We start from the raw sequence: 23,373 nt of genomic DNA, 5'->3' as shown, positions 1-23,373 counted from the left end.
GGGGAGCTTCACAGATGAGTTAAATTGTTAGGATATGGATTAAGAAATGTTGGGTTTAGGCCAGGCGCGGTGGCTCACGTCTGTAATCCCAGCACTTTGGGAGGCCGAGGCGGGCAGATCACGAGGTCAGGAGTTGGAGACCAGCCTGGCCAACATGGTGAAACCCTGTCTCTACTAAAAATACAAAATTAGCTGGACTTGGTGGCAGGCTTCTGTAATCCTAGCCACTTGGGAGGCTGAGGCAGGAGAATTGCTTGATCCTGGGAGGTGGAGGTTGCAGTGAGCCGAGATTGCACCATTGCACTCCAGCCTGGGTGACAGAGAGAGACTCCGTCTCAAAAAAAAAAGAAAAAAAGAAAGAAAGAAAGAAAGAAAAGAAAGAAAGAAATACTGGGTTTGAGCCTTATTTAGCACTTAGCATCAAACAGACATTTTCTTTTCCAGGGGCTCATCCTACTTGTTTAATTCCAGCCAGATAACTTAGCATTTGTCAATATGTCATATTGAACATTACTCAGCTGTGGTAAGAACTTTCTGTCATGCTTGCTTTGGAAAGCCCAGATCATATTTATTGTTTTAACAATATTATGTGGTTAATTTGGGAAGCAAGAATAGCAGCATGATTTTGAGTTCTGATAAACCAGTATTTGAATCCCTGGCCTCTCCCTTCTTTGCTGTGTGACCCTGGAAAACTTAGTAACTTCTTTAAGTCTGTTTCCTTGTATGTAAAGTGGAAACAATTATAATAACCAGTTAGGGCTGTGAGGAGTAATGAGCTAATATAGACAATCCACACACATGAAGCTGCTATTGTTATTATCAGGATTGTTATTTGAAGGTAGCGAGAAATGAATGATAGGAGGCTGGCCAAGTTGGATTGTGCATTGAAATGAGAACATTGAAAGCAAGGTGGTGAAAGGAAATATTCTACGTGATAATGAAGCACAGATTTAGTGTGGTATGGAAAGTTTTCGTTTGCAGGTTAGAAAGGGAAAAGGGTTCAGAGCAGCCCAAGCATCTATTTATACCTATCTTAAAATACACTCATTCATGCACAAAGGGTAGGGAATATCCATCTTAAAATATCTTCAGAGTTGAGAGTGTGGAGATAAACATATATATCATTGTATAATAAGCCAACTTTAATTTTTCTTTATCCATCTGGAGAAAAAGAATTTAAGACTTTTAATTTTATAATTTGAGAGATAGCTACTTTATACTCTGAACTAGTTCAGATTTTTATGCTTATATTTTATCAGTTTCATAGTTACAAATAGATTTCTGTTCTTAGTAAAGATGGATTAAATCATGGAATAAGAAGAGTTAGGATTCAACATGCATTAAGTTGCCTGTTGCTAAAACAGGATTCAGCATGCATTAAGTTGCCTGTTGCTAAAACAGCAAGTGGGCAGTAAGCCTAGTGTTGATAGAATGGAGACTTGTAACTTGCTCAAATTCTCCTTTAACTACATAGAATAAAACATAAAGCAAAAAGCAGTTATCAGAATGTGGCTAAGGTACTCAATGCTAGTGTATCCATTCATTTATTCATTAAGTCATTCATGCATCTTATAAATGTTTATCGATAATCATGCGCTCTAGATGCTGTTTTAGATAATGGTGCATACTGTTGGGTATACAATGGTGAACAAAAAGTGGATGTGGGGAGTAACTGGATGGTTTGTCTTTGCATTTAATGAAGAGAAGAAGGCCAGTTCCAAGAGTGTCAGTTTTGCCAGAGTGTAGGATTCATAAGAGACAGTACTGAGAGACATTAGACTAGAGAGTTAGACTTGGCTTGACCAGTAAGGGTCATAATAAAGAGTTTGGATTTTATTTTCTTTAAAAGCAACAGTGTTTTTTTCTAAACAGTAGAAATCAGGTTTCCTAATGCCCAAGCCGACACTCTTCATATTACATGATGCATGCAATGTCAAAAAAGGATTATTAGGTCTTAGGTTCCATATCCATTCATGATAGCAGGACCATCAAAATTCTGTAAAGCCATTGGTGAACGTTCTGTCTTTTGGAGAGAAAGAGGATATAGGATAAATACCTTTTTTCTTGGGAGTAAAGAATATGTAGTTGAAACCCATTAAGGGCAAGCAAGGTCTGAGTGTCTTTGAATTTTTGTTCCTGGAATGATGCCAGGAATGTATAGCAGCTCTCTGTACACGAATAAATGAAAAAACCTTTCTTTGCATTTGCATATACTGTTGCTAGCATTATACTTGGTTCTGAAAAGTGATAGTTAAATGAGAAATGGTCTCAGTGGCCCATGCCTGTGATCCTAGCACTTTGGGAGGTGGAGAGAGGCAAAGGCATTGCTTGAGTCCAGGAGTTTGAGACCAGCCTGGGCAATATAGTGAGACTCCCCTCTCTACCAAAAAAAAAAAAAAAAAATAACTGGGGCTGGGGGTGTTGCCCACCTGTGGTCCCAACTACTTGGGAGACCGATGTAGGAGAATCGCATGAGCTGGGAGGTTGAGACTGCAGTGAGCTGTGATTGCACCGCCACAATCCAGCCTGGATGACAGAGTGAGACCCTATCTCCAGAAAAAAAAAAAAAAAAGAAAGTAGCTCGGCGCGATGGTGTGGCTGAGGGAGGCTCAGGTGGGAGGATTGCTTGAGCTCAGGTGTCTGAGGTTACAGTGAGCTAGGCTCTCCTCACTGCACTCCAGCCTGGAAGATAGAGCAAGACCCTGTCTCTTAAAAAACAGGTAAATTATTGATTATAGTTCAGTGGGCTGAATCCTGTGGTAGAAACATTCATGCATAGGGTAGTGCATCCACATCAATCTTGGGTGGGAGAAGCATCATGGAAGGCAGATTTTTGGTTGCACTTGAACTGAACTTTGAAGGATGATTAGGAGTAAGCTGGGTGAGGGAAGGGAATAACCTTCCAGGCAGAAGGACTGGCATAAGTAAAGGCTTGTTTGTAAGAAATAGCATGACACATTAGGGGAAGTTGAGGTTGTTCAGTATGACCCTACCATAGAAAGGGAATGAGCAAGTGATGGAAAATGAGATAGGAAGCTAATGGTTTGGTTCTGTTCTTTCTCTCTCTCCTTCCTCTTCTTAACCCCCTAACCCCCCTCAAGTTCTCCTCTTCCCTGTTCCCCCTGGAATATTCTATTTGGAATGGGATGGTGAGAAATATTGTGAGGAGGAAGAGGTAAAGGCTTAGAAGGTATGCTTTGATGCCCCAGATAAATGTCAGCAGAATAGGGAACACAGTTGGAAAATTGCTTTTCAAAGCAAAGAATTTCTAATATCCCTCAAAGTAATGAGAGCTATTGAAGACTTTTGAGTGGTTGACATAATTTGTTTTAGGAAAGATCACTCAGGTAGGTACTGGTGAAGAAGTTGAATTGAAGGGGGCACTATAATAAAGTAGACCAGTTAGGAGGTTTTGTTTTGCTTTTGTTTTTGCAACACTGTAACTTGAACTAAATGGATGGCCATGGGATTGGAGAGCAGGGATCTTAGGGTTGAGAGATCAGTGAGGTGAAAGAGTTAGATTGGGTAACTGGTCATGGTTAAGGGCAAGATTTTTGGGGTCAGACACCTGAATTTGATTCTTAGCTTGGCTTTTTATTATTATGTGACTTTGGAAAATTAGATAACCTAAATCTGAACTTCCGGAAATGTGTAACAGGCATAATTCCTTGAGAGGTTGTTTTGAGGACTGAGTACTCCTAAGACTCTTAGCACAGAGTATAGCTCGTGGAAAGAATTAGTTAAGAGGAGGTGCTATTATAAGCTGTTCGTTGTTATAGGGTATATATTTATAGGAGGAAGAGCATATATAGGCTGTATTAGAGGGAGAGGCAAGGCCTTAAGGTTCGTGCGTATAGGTATCAGTGATCTGTTACAGGGTTGAGGAAACTATAGCACGTGGGCCAAATCTGCTTTTGTAAATACGTATTTATTGGGATGCATTTGAATTGTTTATATTTTGTCTGTGGCAGCTTTTGCACTGCAAAGGGAATGTACTTAACACAAAGAATAGGATCCCCAGGAGAGCACTTGAAGGACAAGCAGAGGAAGCCTAGGTAGGTTGGGTGGGGGGACCTACAAGGGCCAGGAAGTTTGTAGGATTGCCATGAGTGAGGAGCGTCACTAATGCTGGGAAAGGAGGGTGAACATTCTGTGGGGTTTTTTTTTTTTTTTTTTTTTGACAGAGTCTTGCTCTGTCGCCCAGGCTGGAGTGCAGTGGCGTGATCTCAGCTCACTGCAAGCTCCGCCTTCCGGATTCACGCCATTCTCCACCTCAGCCTCCCGAATAGCTGGGACTATAGGCGCCAGCCACCACGCCCGGCTAATTTTTTTGTATTTTTAGTAGGTTTCACCGTGTTAGCCAGGATGGTCTCAATCTCCTGTACTCGTGATCTACCCGCCTCGGCCTCCCACAGTGCTGGGATTATAGGTGTGATGACTGTAGAGTATGCTCGAGCTGTGTGTCCTATACAGGAGGCCCCTCAGGCCCCTCGCAGAGCATGTGTGTTTGTAGTAGGCATACTAGACTGATACAGCTTTTGGCATTGCTGGATGCTTGTACACAGTTTTCTTTAGCTCTTTACTATGGGACTGCTGTCTTCATTGCCACACAAAACAGCAAGAATTTGTTGAAATGAGTAAAAATAACCACATCATTTTTTCCCTCCCTCCCTCCCTTCCTTCCTTTTTTTTTTTTTTTTTTTTTTTTTTAAATTTTGAGACAGAGTCTTGCTCTGTTGCCCAGGCAGTGGTGTGATCTCAGCTCACTGCAACCTCCACCTCCCGGATTCAAGCGATTCCCCTGTCTCAGCCTCCCGAGTAGCTTCTGGCTAATTTTTGTATTTTTTTTAGTAGAGACGGGGTTTTGCCATGTTGGTCAGGCTGGTCTTGAACTCCTGACCTCATGTGATCCACCTGTCTCTGCCTGGGATTACAGGCATGAGCCACCACACCAGGCCCAGATATTTTTGAGTTTAAATAAATTGCAAAAGTGGAGGCAGTTTTCCTAAAACACCACCACTCCAGTTGGGTTGTATAGTTGAAGGAATAAACCTCTAAATGAAATCTTTAAAAGAATTAAACCTATAAAAGAAACCTTTGCTTTCTTTTATCTAAAATTTCCTTACCAGGCTTAAATCATTGCCTTTAAAAAAAATGTGTACTATAAGTACTTTTTGTTAGGTGAGCTCTAGTATTAACTTGGTGAGACTGATTTGTAGTACCAAATCTTTTTTTTTTTTGAGACGGAGTCTGGCTCTGTTGCTCAGGCTGGAGTCCAGTGGCGTGACCTTGGCTCACTGCAAGCTCCGCCTCCCAGGTTCACGCCATTCTCCTGCCTCAGCCTCCTGAGTAGCTGGGACTACAGGGGTCCGCCACCACGCCCAGCAAATTTTTTTGTATTTTCAGTAGAGACGGGGTTTCACTGTGTTAGCCAGGATGGTCTCGATCTGCTGACCTCATGATCCATCCGCCTCGGCCTCCCAAAGTGCTGGGATTACAGGCGTGAGCCACTGCACCTGGCCTACTTTTGTTTAAAAAATATATATGTGCGTAACCACATTCAGGTAAAAAATGATTGCCAGCCTTTTACTCCCTTTCCCATCATCTTGACTTCTGTGACAGTCATTTCCATTAAAAAAATAATTTTACTCCCTATTATGTGTCTCTAAACATTAGGATTAACTTTTGTATAGTTTTAAACTTTATAGGAATAGAATTATACTGTATATATTCTTTTGTGACAATTGATCTGTGACAAATTGACATTGTAGAGCAACAGGGAAGAGATACTTTTTCAATAAATGGTGCTGGGTTATTTGAGTATCCATACAGGGAAAAATAATAATTTGCTTCACATAATAAAAAATAATTTCAAGTGGATTTATAGATATGAAAAGATTAAATAAAACTAGTATAACGGTGTTTAATAGAAATACATTGTGAGCCACATGTGATTTTAAATTTTTCTAGAAGCCAAATTTAAATAGGAAAAACAGATAAATTAATATTTTGTATTTAACCCAGTAATGCTCAGATACATTTTAATGTGCAAGTAATTTAAACATTATTAGTATATTTTATTTTGGGGGGCAAGGATACTATAGTTTTAGCAATTCAGTGTGTATTTTACACTTACATCTCAGTTTGGCCTAGTTACATTTCAAGTGCTCCTTAGCACGTGACTAGTGGGTACTGTGTTGGAGAGCATAGTTTTAGAGGATAATGATGGATAACATCTTATTATCTCTAGACACAAAAAGCAACCATAAAAGAAAAATCGATGAGTTGTGCTACATTGAAGTTAGGACATCATATTCCTCAAAAGACATTATTAGGCTTGGCATGGTGGCTTCTGCAATCCCAGCACTTTGGGAGACCCCAGCAGGAGGATTGCTTGAGTCTAGGAGTTCGAGACCAGCCTGGGTAACATAGTGGGACCCTGTCTCTACAAAAAATTTAAAAAAAAAAGAAATTAGCTGGGTATGGTGGCATACACCTGTTAGTCCCAGCCACTCAGGAGGCTGAGACAGGAGGATTGCTTGAGCCCAGTAGGTTGGTGCTGCAGTGAGGCATGATCATACCACTGTACTCTGGCCTGGGTGACAGAGTGAGACGCTATCTCAAAAACAAAAAATTATTAGGAGAGTGAAAGGCAAATTATGGAGTGGGAGAGGATATTGGTAAATCATAGTTCTAACAGAGTTTGCATAAAAAATATGTAACATGTCAAGAAAAAGGTAGTTAACTCATTAGCAGGATGGACAAGAGACTTTGAACTGCTATTCCATGAGAGATAAATGAAATAAAATCTATCACTGTGGATTTGTCTTTTTCTTTTTGTAATTCTGTTTTTGATTTTTATATATGAGTTGCTTAACGACAGGAAATGCATTAGGTGATTTCATTATTGTACAAATGTCATAGAGTGTACTCAGCAAATTTAGATGGTAGCGTACTGCATGCCAGGGCTATATGGTATAGCCTATTGCTCCTAGACTGCAAAATTGTACAGCATGTTACTGTACTGAATATGGTAGGCAGTTGTAACACATTGGTAAGTATTTGTGTATCTAAACATAGAAAAGGTACAATAAGAATATTATATACAAGATTAAAAAATATACCTGTATAGGGCACTTACATGCATGAATGGAATGGAGCTTGCAGGACTGAAAGCTGCTCTGGGTGAGTCAGTGAGTGTGTGGTGAGTGAATGTGAAGGCCTAGATTATCACTGTACACTACTGTAGATTTTATAAACACGGTACACTTAGGCTGTACACTAAGTTAATAAAAAATATTTTTCTTCAGTAATAACCGTAGCTTACTATAACTTTATAAACTTTTAAATGTTTTTAAACTTTTGACTATTTTGTAATAACACTTAGTTTACAACAGAGACACATTGTACAGCAGTACAACAAAATATATATATTTTTTAATACAAGGTCTTGCTCACTGTCTCAGCTCACTGCAACCTCCCCTTCCCAGGCTCAAGTGATCCTCCCACCTCAGCTTCCCAAGTAGCTGAGACTACATGCGTGTGCCACCATGCCTAGCTAATTTTTTCTGTAGAGATAGGGTTTCACCATGTTGCCCAGGCTGGTCTCAAACTTCTAGACTCAAGCAATCCACCTGCCTCGGCCTCCCAATGTGCCGGGATTATAGGAGCGAGGCACCGTACCTAGCCAATATTTTCTTTATATCCATATTCTATGAGCTTTTCTGTATTTTTTTAAAATTTCAATTTATCATTTCATTTGTTTGTTTGTTTTTGTGATGGAGTTTTGCTCTTGTTGCCCAGGCTGGAGTGCAATGGCATGATCTCGGCTCACTTGCAACCTCCGCCTCCTGGGTTCAAAGCGATTCTCCTGCCTCAGCCTCTTGAGTAGCTGGGACTACAGGCATGTGTCATCATGCCTGGCTAATTTTATATTTTTAGTAGAGACAGGGTTTCTCCATGTTGGTCAGGCTGGCCTTGAACTTCTGACCTCAGGTGATCCACCCACAGCCTCCCAAAGTGCTGGGATTATAGGTGTGGGCCACGGTGCCCAGCCTAATTTATCGTTTTTAAACTTTTTTGTTAAAATGAAGACACAAATATACACATTAGGGTAGACCCACACAAGGTCAGGATCATCAATATCAGTATCTTCCACCTTCGTATCTTATCCCACTGGAAAGTCTTTAGGGGCAATAACACACATAGAACTGTTATCTCCTAGGTTAACAGTGCCTTCTGGAATACCTCCCCAAGGACCTGCCTGAGCCGTTTTGCAGTTGTCGTTTTTAAATAAGTAGAAGGCGTGTACTCTACAATGATAATTAAAAGTGCACAGTAAATAAGCCAGTAACATAATTGTTTATCAAGTGTTAGGTACTGTACATAATCATATGTGCTAGACTTTTATACAACTGGCAGCACAGTAGGTCTGCTTTCCCCAGCTTCACTAAAACACGTGAGTAAGGTGTTGTTTCCCCCAAGTGGCTTTTTTATTCCTTCCCCCCTTCCCCACCCTCCTGTGTTGTTCTCTATCTTTTGTGTTACAGAGTTTTCTCACATGTCTGGTATTAATTTCCTTGTGGTGAGTAAAAAAAATTCTTTGGAAGCTTTAGTAAGTGGATTCAGTCTTTTGACTCTGATTTTTGCATCAGGATATTCTGGATGGCCCATTTGTTGGGAAATCGCCAGTGTTGGTATCTTTAGATCTTTCTTCTTAGACGTATCAGGTTCCTGCAGAGTAAAGACCTGACTATCCGAAGTTTGAGAGGAGAGTGCATAGAGGGTAGTGGAGGAGCTGAAATGTATGTTCAGTGACTAGGTCGACCTCTGTTTTGTACAGTTGGGCAGGGTGACTTCTGTCTAAGGATGCTCTCCTTTTCCAGAGAGCCCCCAGTCTTCTGTCATGGTTGGGGAGTCCCGTGAAGGCATGGTGTTGAGGCTTTAGCTGCATCGTAGATAGTCTTCACCCAACCTCCGTCATCCTTTATGCCTCCACCTTCTTTACCCCTTGTGCTGTCTGCATTTAGTGCTGCCAGTTCTGAACCTTCTCCCGACATGGCTGTGGAAATGGAGTTGGTTCTTAGTGTTTTTGGCGGCTGGCTTGGTCTGGCAGCATTGGGCTTGCTGAGTCATTTGCTGTGCTTCCAATCTTTTATAGTTCGTTTCCTCCAAATTTTTCTGTTTCCCTGTTTGTTCGGTTTCCATCTTCAGTGTTAGAGGCTTTTCTTATAGCTTCAAAAATTCTGTTACTTTTTCTTTCATTTCTCCCTGTCCTGTGGGTTTGGTTTTTAAATTTATCTTTTTAATATGTCTGTATTAGTTTGTTCTCACACTGTTAATAAAGACATACTTGGGACTGGGTAATTTATAAAGGAAGGAGGTTCAATTGACTTCACAGTCCCACATGGCTGGGGAGGCCTTACAATCATGGCAGAAAGTGAAGGGGAAGCAAGACATATCTTACACATGGCAGCAGGCAAGAGAGAGTGTGTGCAGGGGAACTCCCCTGGATAAAACCCTCAGATCTTGTGAGACTTATTCGCTATCATGAGAAGAACATGGGAAAGACCTGCCCATGATTCAGTTACCTCTCACCAGGTCCCTCCCACAACACATGGGAATTATGGGAGCTACAATTTAGGATTTGAGTGGGGACACAGCCAAACCATATCTATGTCCTTTGTATAATTTTAGTGGAAGTGAAATACATGTGTATATTCTGTTTGCCATCGTCCTCTGAATTTGTTAGCTAATTTTGTGTCAGATTAATTATGCCTGTTGAAGTTTTAATGGTTCTTAGTTATTTCATGTATATTTCCTTCAACTAAAATACGGGTTTGAAGACAGGCCTTTTCCAAATTTGTTATTCTTCATTCAAGGTCCAGTACAGTATGTATGGTAAGCAGTGAAGAAGCTAACTGTAAGGTGGACAGTACAATAAAGCCTTGAAAAAAAACTAGTGAAATAATGGTAGTTATATATATATATGTATATATATATATGTATATATATATATATACATATATATATATATCTTATCTTTCAGGTTCTCTTTGACTGCAATGGAAAGAGGAAAGAGAAATTAGAAGTATTTTTTTAAATTGTCATTTGATTTCTTCAGAGTTATTGTGGCCTTCTGAACTGTGAGTATAATTCTCTTGCTATACTTGTGTCTTGAGATTTTTGGTTTTGTTTTTTCTTTCACCTGTCTTAGTGTCTCTTTGACGTACAATAGAAATAAACAAAAGGTAGTTGATTTTGCAGGGTGGGTGAGGGAAGAAATATAAATTGTTTAGTGCCTGTTATGTGTAGATACTTTATATATTTTTTTCTGAGAGACGTAGTATAATAATGGTTAATAATAACGTGCTTAGAATACTATCTGGTACATTATAAACACTCTAAGTTACAATTACTAATTGAATCCTCACAATAACTTTGTAAGTAAGGTTTACTGTTCTTCCCTATTTCACATTTGCATAAACCAAAATACAGAGAGGTTAAAGGATACTAAGTTACAGCCAGACACAGTGGCTCATGCTTGTAATCCTAGCACTTTGGGAGGCTGGAGGCTGAGACAGGAGGATTGCTTGAGTTCAGGAGTTTGAGACCAAGTGGCTGGGTGCGGTGGCTCACGCCTGTAATCACAGCACTTTGGGGGGTTGAGGCAGGCGGATCACTTGAGGTCAGGAGTTCGAGACCAGCCTGGCCAACATGGCAAAACCCCATCTATGCTAAGCATACAAAAATTAGCCAGACATGATGTTGCACCCAGCTGTTGTAAATCCCAGCTACTTGGGAGGCTGAGGCAGGAGAATTCCTTGAACCTCCACAGGAGGAGGTGGAGGTTACAGTGAGCTGAGATTGCGCCACTGCACTCCAGCCTGGGTGACAGAGCAAGACTCTTGTCTCAAAAAAAAAAAAAAAAAAAAAAAAATTCAGACCAGCCTGGGTAACAACAAGACCTTGTCTCTGAAAAAAACAAAAAACAAAAATTGTCAGATGTGGTGATGCATGCCTGCATCACAGGAATTTGAGGCTGCAGTGAGCCAGGATCGTGCCTCTGTACTCCAGCCTGAGTGACAGAGCAAGAGTCCGTCTCAAAGAAAAGATTACTAAATTAGTAAATGGCAAAGCTGGGATTCAGACTCATTCTGGCTCACAGTGTTGTGCTCTTGACTGGTAGAGCAGCTCCCTCCCCGCCAGTCTGTGGTTTTGCTTTTTGTAGTTTCAGTTACCCAATGTTAGCTGCAGTCCAAAAATACTAAGTAGAAGATTTCAGAAGTAAACAATTTATGTTTTAAATTGTGTGCCATCCTGAGTAGCCTGATGAAATCTCATGCATCCTTATCTGTCCCACCCTGTCCTGCCCTGTCCCACCTGGGATGTGAATTGTCCCTTTGTCCAGCATATCCACCACACTGTGTATGCTGCTCGCCCGTTAGTCACTTAGTAGCCATCTGAGTTAGGTCAGCTGTTAAGGAATGACAGTGCTTGTGTTCAAGTAACCCTTAGTTTGTTTCATCATGGCCCCCAAACGGAGGGGTAGTAGTGATGCTGGCATATTGTTATCATTGTTCTATTTTATTACGTTATTGTTGTTAATCTCTTAGAGTCCCTAATTTATAAATTAAACCTTATTGTAGGTATGCATGTATAGGAAAAACATAGTATATATAGCGCCAAGTACAGTCCCTAGTTTCAGGCATCTACTGGGGGGTCTAGGAGCATATCCCCTGCAGATAAGTGGGGATAGCTGTATCTTATTCTCATGGGTTCTAGATTCAGATATTGGTTTAGCTAGGTAGTATATTTCCTAACTCCTTAATTTTAATCAAATTATTTAATCTATTGAAAGCTATTGTTTTTTAATCTGACAAAGGGGATTATTATAGAATCTCCCTTATGGGGTTATTACGAAGATGCTGTGAGATATGCATAAGGTGTTCACTCAAAATTGTTAGCAATGATTATTTGGTGCCATTTTTCTCATTTTCATGAGCAGAAAACGGAGCCCTAGAGAGATTATATTACTTGTAATTTGTCAGTTTGTAACTTGTAGATCTTGGTGCATGTTTAACAGTTTAGAAATCATACAATTGAGGGTAATCCTACTTTGTCTTGTTTCCAAAGGTTGCTCTTTCTTCTAAGTCTGGTGGTAAATTGAGGACAGATAGGTTCATAGAATATTTATAAATCTCTTTTTGGGCATTTTGTTTTATGTTGTTACAGTAAATATCTCATAAACTTGGACTAGAAATAGATTTGACTTTCGCAATTGTTTTTGGAGTACGGGCCTAGGATTATTTTTTAATTTCCACATGAGTGTCAGTTCATGTCTTTCTTTGTTCTCTTTTCTCTCCCAAATCTATTTCTAGGTATTAGTGAAGGGAAATTATGTCATACAGTTTCCATTTCTTTGCAAGGCGTAGAAGTCTTGGTCCTGTGTCCCCCTGTCTTTCATGGGCTAAGGGAGAGGAGCCTACTCTGTCCCTTGTGCTGTGCCAGATGTGATTATGTTACAGTGTGAGAAGGTCACAGTCCCTCTATTTGTGTCCCCCTATTTCCTTCCCCCTGTCCATATTGTACCTTTCTTCCTATAACAGTGCATTCTGTTTATTTGGGTGTGAGTCTGTGTGTGAGGGCAGTTTTTGTTATTTCATCTCTGCTTAACCTGCAGTTAACTTTCACTACACGCTGAATTAGGACTGTTTAACGCTTGTCACAAAATAAGTTCTCTTCTCTTAGTAGATCTGAGCAAAAGAAAGAATACCAAATGTAACTTTTCAGCAACATTAGCTGTAAAAATATTTCCTCTTGGTATAGCACAAGACAGTTTCATAGCAGAAATACAAAACTTATATTCTTAGTGTAATGTGCTGGGAAACGAAAGTCTAAAGAGAGGTGAGATGACAAACCAGCTATTTGTCACCCAAGAGCCAGCTCATTGGCTCATTGGAACTTAAAAAAAATTTTTTTTTTTTTATATTTTTCTTTGCAGATAGAGTCTTGCTCCATCACCCAGGCTGGAGTGCAGTGGTATGATCATAGCTCACTGTAGCTTCTGAACTCCTGGGCTCAAATGATTCGCCCATTTCAGTCTCCAAGTAGCTGGGACTATAGGCACATGCTACCATGCCTGGCTAATTCAAAAAATTTTTTTGTAGAGATGAATCTTCCTTTGTTTCCCAAGCTGGTCTCAAACTCCTAGCTTCAAGTGATTCTCCCACCTCAGCCTTCCAGAATGCTGGGATTATAGGCGTAAGCCACCACTCCTGGCCTCATTGGACCTTTTTAGCTATAGGACAAAATCTGCCCATCCTGGTTTGTCTTTTTAAAATCATTAGAAAATATATAAACCCAGGAAAATAACCTCATAACCAGTGTTCCTGTAATTCCCCCCACCCAGCCCCCCTGCAAATTCTGGACAGATGGTCAGGCCATATGTGTAAGTCTGGCTTCCAATCCGTTGAATTTCATGACGTAATGCTGAGATATAGGTCCCTTATTTCACAGAGTTCCCCTTCATATGTCCCTTGGGCCATTTGAGCTCCTGCGGTATGAATCTGGTTGCGAAGCAGCTAGCTTTGGCAGAGTTGGTTCTTGGTCCTTGCCTTGTTTTTAAGTGACACACTGGAAGACAGAAATTTGGGAGGGAGATATTTTAGGACCAGAATTCTAGGCAAGCAAAGGAAAGTTTGGGAGGAATTGAGTTGCTGGGATATATATGGAGATAATTTTCAGGGTTAATGTGGCGTGGGAAGGTGGTGGACAGAAAGGAAGGCCTCCCTGAGACCCTTCTGCAACATCCCATATTTGTGAATAAAAGCATCTTTTATAGCATGTGGGCAGATGAGCACAGCTGAGATAGATTGGGCTGTGAGGTTCCGGGAGTGTTGACTCAAAAAAATATATATTTTTATTATTTATATTATTAGGTACCTCCTAATATGTAGTGGTCCCTCCATATCTGTGGGGGATTGGTTCCAGGATTCCCCCAAGATGCCAAAATCTATGGAGCCTGTCTCATATATAAAATCATGTAATATTTGCATATTACCTATGTATGTCCTCTTATACACAGTTAACCCCTGAACAATGCAGGGGTGAGGGGTGCCCATCCCCTTTGCAGTTGAAAATTTGTGTATAACTTTTGACTCCCCAAAACTTAACTACTAATAGTGTCACAGGATCCTTGGGGTGTCGCTTCACCAGCCAGAAATCACGGTGGCTGGTGGCGCCTTCTGCCTGAGTATTGCCCATGCCCACTGGGCATGTTCCGCCTGCTCGGCTTGGCATGCTGTGCTTGGCTCACATTACAAGCCTGGATCCCACACCTGCCAAGGGTGAGCCAGGTGCAGAGCTGTGAGGGGTGTGTGGGTGTGTGAGCGTGCAGTCCGGCCACCTTGCACAGCCAGCTGCTGTAGCAGGGTGGGCAGCTCCAGGCACTGGCACAGGTGCTGGTTCTGTGCAAGGCAGCAGCTGGACCAGATGTACTGCATGCAACCTCTGCTGTGGGAACCCGCATCTGGATGAGGGGAACGAGGTGGTGCCCAGAAGAGAGGAGATGCCAGGAACTGCAAAGCCCCAAAGAAGGTGTCATAGCCCTGGTTCGGGGGTTCTCCTCTGCTTGTTGCTTGCAACATGGCGAGCAGGAGGCCATGTTTCAGGCCTGTTTGTGTTATAGCTCTTTCAGTCCCTCCGTTCGGCAGGTCTTGAGTTCTTATCCGGTGTCCAGGAAGAATGAGGTACACAGACAACTGGGGAGTGAGCAAGGTGGAGAGGGGCTTCATTGAGCGGCAGAACAGCTCTCAGGAGACCCAAAGTGGGTAGCTCCTTTCCACAGGCAGGTTGTCCTGGTGAGTTGAAGAGACCCAAAGTGGGTAGCTCCTTCCTGCAGCTGGTAGTCCTAACATCTCTCTGAGTCTGGCTGAGTCTGGGGTTTTTATGGGCTCAGAAGGGAGGAAGTGCTTACTGACTGGGCCATGGGCAGGCCCGGAAAAAGCACCGTAAGTTCTCACTCCAGGCCGTGGACTCCACCCATAACTGGTGGCCTGGCCCCCAGGGCTTCAAGGCTGTCCCTGGCTTGAAGGTGGAATTTCATGGGGGACCTGCCCCTTTCTGTCCAGGAGCCTTTCTGCCTTCTCCTACCATCAACATGCCATCCATGGCACCTAGGCTGTTCATGACGAGGTGTGCCTGCAGGCCCACACTGAGCCACCCTCCCATGCTTGTCAGTGCCCAAAGTCTGGAGTGGGCCAGGGTGGCAGGGGGCTGGTGTGTCAGCGCTGCCTCAAGCACATGCATACTCAGCCAGGTTGTGACAGACTCAGGCTCAGCCACAACTTTGCTCTGCCCTGGAGTGGGCTGGGGAGAGGCCAGGAGCCTGTGAGGGCGGGGGGCTTCCCAGACCCCTAAGAACGCAGGGATGCCCAGGTCCGGAGCCGAGGCTAGGAGGCTGCAGCTGTACCTGGGAATGTGGGGCTCCCACCCCGCCAACTCAGTAGGGGGTTGGGATTTCCACCTGTTCCAGCTCCTGCCGGCCCCACTGCAGCCTGTGTCTTGGCAGCAGTGCCTCCAGACTGGCTTCCACTGCCATCAGTACTGTAGACTGGAAGCCTTATTGAGAATATAAACAGTTGATTAACGCATTTTGTATGTTATATGTATTATATACTGTATTTTTACAACAGAGTAAACTCGAGAAAAGAAAATATTAAGAAAATCATAAGGAAGATAAAATATACTTATTAAATGGAAGTGGATCGTCATAAACATCTTCATTCTCATTGTCTTCATGTTGAGTAGGCTGAGGAGGAGGAGGAAGAAGAGGGGTTGGTCTTGCTGTCTCGGGTGGTAAAAGTGGAAGGGGAGGCAGGAGAGGCAGGCGCACTCAGTATAACTATTATTGAAAAAAAAATCCCTTTATACGTGGACCTGTACCATTCAAATCCATGTTGTTCAAGGGTCAACTGTAAGTCATCTCTAGATTGCTTATAATGCCGAATACGATGTAAATCCTTTGCAAATAGTTGTTATACTGTATTATTTCGGGGATAATGACAAGAAAAACATCAGTACATGCTCGGTATAGATGCAGTCATTCATTTTTTTTCCTCAGATATTTTAGATCCATGGTTGGTTGAATTCTGGATGTGGAACCCGCTGACATGGATGGCTGACTGTATTGTATGTTAAACTTTATCATTTGTGACTTCTCTGTTTTAAATGACCTGTTGATTTTCTGATTTGGGGTATAAAGGTTTAGCTTATTTATGTTATTCCCCATATCTCTTCCAACTATTATTGTTAAATAGTTGATATGTGTATTTTTCTTTTAGAAGTTTTCTGCTGTAATTTTACCAATATCTTTCCTTTGCTTGGGTTATTGATTCATGTCAATATCTTGATTCCTTTTAAGATAAAGATAGTATTGCCCTAAATATTGACGCTTCCCCCCAGTTCCAGCATGTCTCCCCGTTCTGCCTCATATTTTATGTTTTTGTTACTACTTTTATGTTGGGATTTTTACATTTGCATTTTATCTGCAACTCCAAGTGTTCTGGGGACTCATGGGTTGAACTCTAAAACTAGTTTATTATTTTTAATTTTAAGTTTTCTTGAGCTTTCCCAGCTTAGCTTTCTTTCAAGGTCAGTATTTCTCTTTGTTTTCTCTGGTATTTATTTCTTTTTCATGAAGGTGGTATTGCCTGTATGTCTGATGATCCTTTATTGTCTGTAAGGGTATAGGGAAGCAGGACTAGCTACTTTTCTGAGTTAGATTTAGCGCCTGCCGGGAATTCAGAACTGAAGTACTTTGCTTCAGCATACTTTTAGTCTGTGGGCCCCTAAATAACAAAATAAAGGAGAGTTTTACTGTAAGGATGTTGACACCTATACCAGAAACCTTTGCTTTATTTTCTAGAGAAATAGCCCCTTGGGATTTTTTAAAAATTAAATTTTTTTTTTTTGTCTGAGGGTAAATGCTGAGTTAGCCTGGGCACAACTAGTCAGTTAAACCCTGTTTTCACCCCTGGCTATTAACATCAGCCCTCACCAATACCTACCTCATGGCCAGGCCCAAAGCCTCATCAATATTCACTTGAGTTTTGTCTCTGTTTTACACATCACTGTGCGTGTACTCCTCTTTAATAGCTAGATACTTGTTGAATTCTCATCTTTTGGTGGCTCTTCCCTTCCTCTTATTTACCTTTAAAAAAAAAAAAAACTTGCATACTTCAGTTTCATTGAAGTCTTCACAGGAATAAAACTCATTACTCCACCACCTTGAACTTGAAACCACTGAGGATTTTAGGTGGTGGGGTGGCATGTTGATCTGTAGGGTGAGGATTTTAAGTGGAGTGATATGTTGGTTTGCTCTGTGGCTAGTTTTAGAGTTAGATGAGCTCGAGTTCAAACTTTGGTGCTGCCACTTTTAGCTATGGAACTTTGGTCAAAACATTTTATTTTTCTTATCCTGTTTCCTTATTTATTGAACAAATATTTATTGAGAGGTTTGTAGCACAGTGATGTGGGGACAGTTGAGGTAGTTCTTTTCTAATGCCTTCTGTATTTCTCTAAAGTAGGATTTGAAGTCATCTCCTAAGAATGAGTGGAAAAAGCAATGCTGGCGTTGGAGACTCGATGATAGTGAAGGAGGTTTGAAATAGGGATAGTGAGGAGAGAGCCAAGCAGGGATGGAAAAGGCTTGCCTAGGAGTGTTGTGGTTCAGCTGAGATTGGTGACAATTAAATTAGAATGTACCAATTTTTTTAGTTAATGACGTTTTGTCTGGTGCTAGCTGTCAGCAGTCCAGGTGTAGTCTGGTATAAGTTGTCCTAATATTTGTATTGAATCATGAAATGGGTTTTTTTCCAGGCTGGCTTATTGGAAGGACAGTGGGAGTTAGTAATATTGGTAAAAGATTGGTTTGAACTGTGACTTTACAATTCAGGAAATGTTTGTTGAGCTTTTACTAAGTGCCTGGCATGGTTCTAATTGCTTTAGATAGATGTACCAGTAGACCAAACAGAGTCTGTATTGTGTAGGGAAGCAGATAATAAAAAAATAATAAGGAAATGAGTACATTATGTAATGTACTAGAAGGTGGGACGTGGGATGAGAAAAAAGTAATGCCATAGTATGAGTGAATTTGAGGTCTAAATAGGGTAGTCATAATAAGCCTCATTGCAAAAGTGAGATTTGAGCTAAATACAAAGGAGATGGGTGTATTCATGCAGGAAACCACAGGCTCCTGTCCGGTCTTACATCTGCTTCCCAGAAGCAGCGGAAATAATCTGTTTTAGGTGTTGATCTTAGCTTTTACATTCTTGTTTCCTAATAGTATTTGTGTACTAGTCATTGCTCCATCAATTTTAGAAAAAGTTATATGCTGAACTGCTATCATGGTAGGTAGGGATTTTCTCTCTCTTTCATGGTCTTTCCTCTCCCCCATCTTCCTCATGTAGTTCTAGAACAGTTTTTGTTTAGAACCGTATTTTCGTTTTTAATTATTTTGACTTTTAAACATAACTCAGTATTGAGCCAATTAAAGTAGTATGGTTACATTTCTTGTTCAGCTTTGTTTTTCTTGTTTTCTTGGACTGAAAATTGCAGTTGTCCCTCTTGTTTGCTTGATATTCTTAGGTCTGGCTAAGGTTTCCCACCTGACAGCTCTGTAAGTAAGGCCTCTCAATTAGTTTCCATGCAGTCAAGTGTATTCATTTTATCTTCACCCCCTAGACACACCCCTCCTGGAGCTTTCCTTCTCCTTTTCCCTGCTTCAGTCTAGAGAGGTTGCTCTCTAGACCTGCTGTAAATGGTACCAGGGTGGAGAAACCTGTGGTACTGGCAAAAATAAGGCGAGAGCAGGTAAGACAGGTGAGTAGAAAATACTGATTGAAAAAACTGATGGGAAGGACAGAGGAGGAATGGAGATGATTTCTTCTTGGGGAAGTGTGTTAAGGAGAAGCTATAGTTGAGGAAGGGCATTCTAGGTAGTGAAAATGGTGCCAGAAAAAGCATAGAGATGGAAGTGATCTGTTATTTTTTGGTGACTTGAAAAGCCTGTGTTGTGTTACCTTCTTAGATTATATGTTTATTAACTTATTGACTTTGTCCTGAAGAGCTTTAAAAAAAGTTTAAATGGAAATTGTGACAATCAGAATGTTAAACATTGATATATTTTTTGTTTTTTTTTGTTTTTTTTTTTAGAAATAAAGGTCTTATTTTGTCACTCAGGCTGTAGTACAGTCAGTGGCATGTTCATAGCTTACTGTAACCTTGAACTCCTGGGTTCAAATGATCCTCCTGCCTCAACCTCCCAAGTAACTGAGACCACAGGCACACACCACTGTGCCTGGCTAATTTTTAAATTTTTTTGTGGAGGAAGGCTCTCACTATGCTGCCCAAGCTAATCTCAAACTCCTGGGCTCAAGTGATCCTCCTACCTTGGCATCCCAGAGTGCTGGGATTACAGGCGTGAGCCATAGTGTCTGGCCTTGAGGGTAAATTATTAATGTCCTAAAACCTGAACATAGGGTATATCTGGAACACATGAATTCAAGTGATAACCTTAAGCTGTTGATTTTATGTATTGATTTACGGAAAAGTCTGTATACATTGGTTACAAAAACTTAATAATTTTGGCATCTAACTATCCAAGCCAATTCATCAGTGCAGGAATGAGTGCTGTAGTACCACTTCAGTTTCCAGGCAAGAACAAAATGAATGACAACAGGAAATTTAAGAAGCTGCTCCGTGTTTGGCCAAATTGGAGAGAGGGCAAGCAGAGAAGTTGGAAAAATGTCATTGAGGCATGTGAGCACAACTTTCGTCTATATGGCATAGCTATATAGAGAAAATTAAGCCATCAATAATGAGATACTGAAAAACCAAGAGATTAGTTCCTTTCTAAAAGAAGCATTGCTCAGTTTGAAATGCTGAGGCAAAATGCTAAGAAATAAGGTTCACAAATGGTCTTCATGATTGCAAACTCTAGGGTACTTTTTGTGTAAATGCATGAGACTTCTCATGGATGGTCAGGCCCCTTTGTTCAGTGGGTGCGCTGTATATAAATATTAGTTGCCGTCTGAAGTTTTGCCTTTTTACTCAGTTTTGTGAAGAGCACATCCTTCTGGTCTTTATTTACACTTGTGATTCAGGAGTTGTGGCTGAAAGAAATAGTCATAAATCATAATAGCTGTCGTGTCAGTCATTGTGTTAATTCAAATCTTAATTCTTTACAGCAACTCAGTAAGGTTTTGATTACTGTTCTCATGTTACAGATGAGAAACTGGGCTTAGAGAAGTTAAGAAAACAGTCCAAGATTCCTTGTGGCAGTATCAAGTTCTCCATTTCCTTACAGTAAAGCTTAGCCCTTAAACTTAACCACAGTGCGCAATTGGGAGTCATACATTTAACAGAGAGAAGAATAGTGTCACCTACTGAATTGCCAGTGACCCTTTCCCCTCTAGTGTGCTTCCTTTTAAAATGTATCAGTCGTGTTAAAATGCAGTATTTCTGCAAAGCCTTGCAAATTTCTTAATCATCTGTGTTGCTGGCTTATACTGAGGGAAGAGTGTAGTTTTATAAAATACTTGTAAAAACAGGGAAAATTTTGATTTCCTGATTCTGAAAGTGGGCAGGCAACTTTGCATAGGATCTTACCTTCAGAGAAAGGAAGAGACGGGGATGAGTGTTTTTTCTTTCAATCCGTCTTTGCATATCATAGTGTTGTGAGTTGGGGTGGCAAGTAGGCAGTTTAGATTTTTACCCAGTACTCATGAATTCCAAATGGTTTAACAAAATATACAAACACTTCAGCATTTTTTCTGTGATAAACTGTCTGATTAAAAAGGATAGGTGTCTCAATAAAAATTTCAATGAAAAAGTGGCCAAAAGATTTGGACAGACATTTTATCCATTTCATATGAATGAGAGTAAGCACACAAAAAGATGTTCCACATTAGTAGTCATTAGGAAATGTAAATTATAACCACATGAGATATCGTTGCAGCCCTATTAGAATGGCTGATGTTAAAAACCAAAAAGAAGGTGACAGTGCCACATGACAAGAATGTGAGACAGTTAGTACTCTCCTGCTTTGCTGGTGGAAGTGCAAAATGTTGTGATTGCTAAAGAAATCAGTTTGGCACTTTCTTATGAAGTTGAACATAGACTTATCACCCAACCCAGCAGTCCTACTTCTAAATATTTACTCAAGAGAAATGAAAACATTTTCTTACAGTGACCTCTATGTGAACATTTATAGCAGCTTTATTCGTAATCACTGGAGACAGCTCAAATATCCATCAGTTGGTAAATGGATAAACAGATTTTGGTACACCTATACAATGGAATCCTGTGCAGCAATACAAAGGAACTAACTGCTGACGCACCTAACAAAATGGGCAAATCTTCAAAGCAGTCTACTAAGTGAAAACACAAAACTCCACGTAACTATGATTTCATTTATATAACATTTGGTAAGACAAATCTGTAAGAACAGAAATAAAATCAGTGGTTGCCTGGGGCGGAAGAGAGAATTGAGTACAAAAGAGCATGAGGGCACTTCTTGGGGTGATAGAAATAGTCTGTATCTTCGGCGTGGTGGTGGTTACACAGACCCACTTGTATTAGGCTGTTCTTGCGTTGGTATAAAGAAATACCCAAGACTGGGTAATTTGTAAAGAAAAGATGTTTAATCGGCTCACTGTTCTGCAGGCTGTACAGGAAACATGGCACTGGCTTCCAGGGAGGCGTCGGAGAACTTTTACTCATGATGGAAGGTGAAGTGGGAGCAGATGCGTCACATGGCGAGAGAGAACAAGAAAGAGAGTGGGAGGTGCCATACACTTTTAAACAACCAGATCTCACATGAACTCACTTATCACCAAGGGAATGGCACTAAGCCATTCATGAGGAATACACCCCCATGATCCAAACACCTCCTACCAGGCCCCACTTCCAACACTGGGGACTACATTTCAACATGAGATTTGGCTGGGAAACAGATCCAGTCCTTAACACCATCCACCTGATATTTTTACTGTGCACGTTATGCCTCAAGAAATAAAACTTTAAAAAGAGAAGAAAAAAGTGACTTATATGCAAACAGATATTGTCCATGTACTCTTGCACACATATATGTACACACACACACACACACACGCACGCACGCACTCATTATAGCTCGAATTTTCTTTCCAGTTGGATCAACATTTATTTGTCTGGATTAGGTATCACCAAAGTTGAAGTGAAGTAGATTTCAGTGTAGACACTGCTTTTGAAAACACAATCTTGGAGTCCTTGGTTCGTTTATGTAATCTTATTTGTGGCCTAAAGGCTTTATATTTGTCTTTGTATAATGAGATTGTATATTATAAAAGTCATGTAATTAGCATAAATAAAAGATGTTTAAAAGTTATTTTAGTATTTGTTGCTCAAGTTCTTGTAGCTCTGGAGAAAAATAGTTTTATCAGCTATATAAATAAAAATGCTATTTCTTATACTGATGAAACTATGCAGTCTTCAGCTCCATCTTTTAGTTAATAGTTAATGAGCTATAATGGTAGGGTACATTTATGTTTTAAACTGCTAGAATTAAGAATGTACACAGTAAGTCTAGGTGCAGAGGTTCATGCCTATAATCCCAACACTTTGGGAGGCTGAGGTGGGAGGATTGCTTGAGCCCAGGAGTTTGAACAACATGGCAACACCTCATCTCTACAAAAAATTTTAAAATTAGCCAGGTGTGGTGGCATACACCTGTGGTCCCAGCTACTCAGGAGGCTGAGGCGGGAAGAATTGCTTCAGCCTGGGGGTGGTCAAGCTGCAGTGAGCTATGTTCACCCCACTGCACTCCAGCCTGGGTGACAGAGCAAGTCCCTCTCTCAATAAAAACAAAACAAAACAAAACAAAAAAACAAAAGTTAGCTGGGCATGGTGGTGCTTGCCTGTAGTCCCAGGTACTTGGGAGACTGAGGTGGAAGGATCGCCTGAGCCTGAGGGGTCGAGGCTGCATTGAGCTGAGATCATGCCACTGCATCCCAGCCTAGGTGACGAAAGTAAGACCCTGTCTCCAAAAAAAAGAAAAAAAAATAGAGTTGCTCATTACTGCTTTGTGGTACTTGTTGATGTCCTGTGGAGCAGCCATTTAGCATTTTTTTCCCCAATAAACTCTTGGTTAAAAAGCCACAACAGTGAGTAGGAATGGAATCAAAGTAGAAAGTTGTATGTTCTAATTTTCATTTAAAAATCAGTTTATTTTAAATGATGAGCTCATCATTTTATGATCTTCGGGATGTACTATAATGTGTGGCACTAATAGAATCAGTGATAGAATAAGGTGCATTAAAGTAGGACTTCCTG

The 23,373-nt window shown here is 40.9% G+C and overlaps 1 protein-coding gene across 8 annotated transcripts in view; it reads left to right on the top strand.

The window, feature by feature from the left end:
* The window catches only part of PTK2 (protein tyrosine kinase 2), a 345,258-nt gene that overhangs the window by 34,180 nt on the left and 287,705 nt on the right, over positions 1–23,373 (top strand). For 6 of the 8 annotated variants that reach the window (XM_055287368.1, XM_055287364.1, XM_055287367.1 and 3 more), the window contains exon 2: positions 10,049–10,145. The exons of 1 other annotated variant lie outside the window; for it this stretch is intronic. The gene's annotated coding sequence lies outside the window, so the exon portion shown is untranslated. Of the gene's footprint in view, positions 1–10,048; positions 10,146–16,123; positions 16,192–23,373 lie in introns of all 8 variants that reach the window. One more of the 8 variants, XM_055287366.1, reaches the window with a different exon arrangement.

The sequence above is a fragment of the Symphalangus syndactylus genome, chromosome 7, assembly GCF_028878055.3.
Source record: "Symphalangus syndactylus isolate Jambi chromosome 7, NHGRI_mSymSyn1-v2.1_pri, whole genome shotgun sequence".
In the NCBI taxonomy this organism is placed as follows: Eukaryota; Metazoa; Chordata; class Mammalia; order Primates; family Hylobatidae; genus Symphalangus; species Symphalangus syndactylus.
The sequence above is the reverse complement of the archived record's forward strand: the minus strand, read 5'-3'. Positions and strand labels throughout refer to the sequence as shown.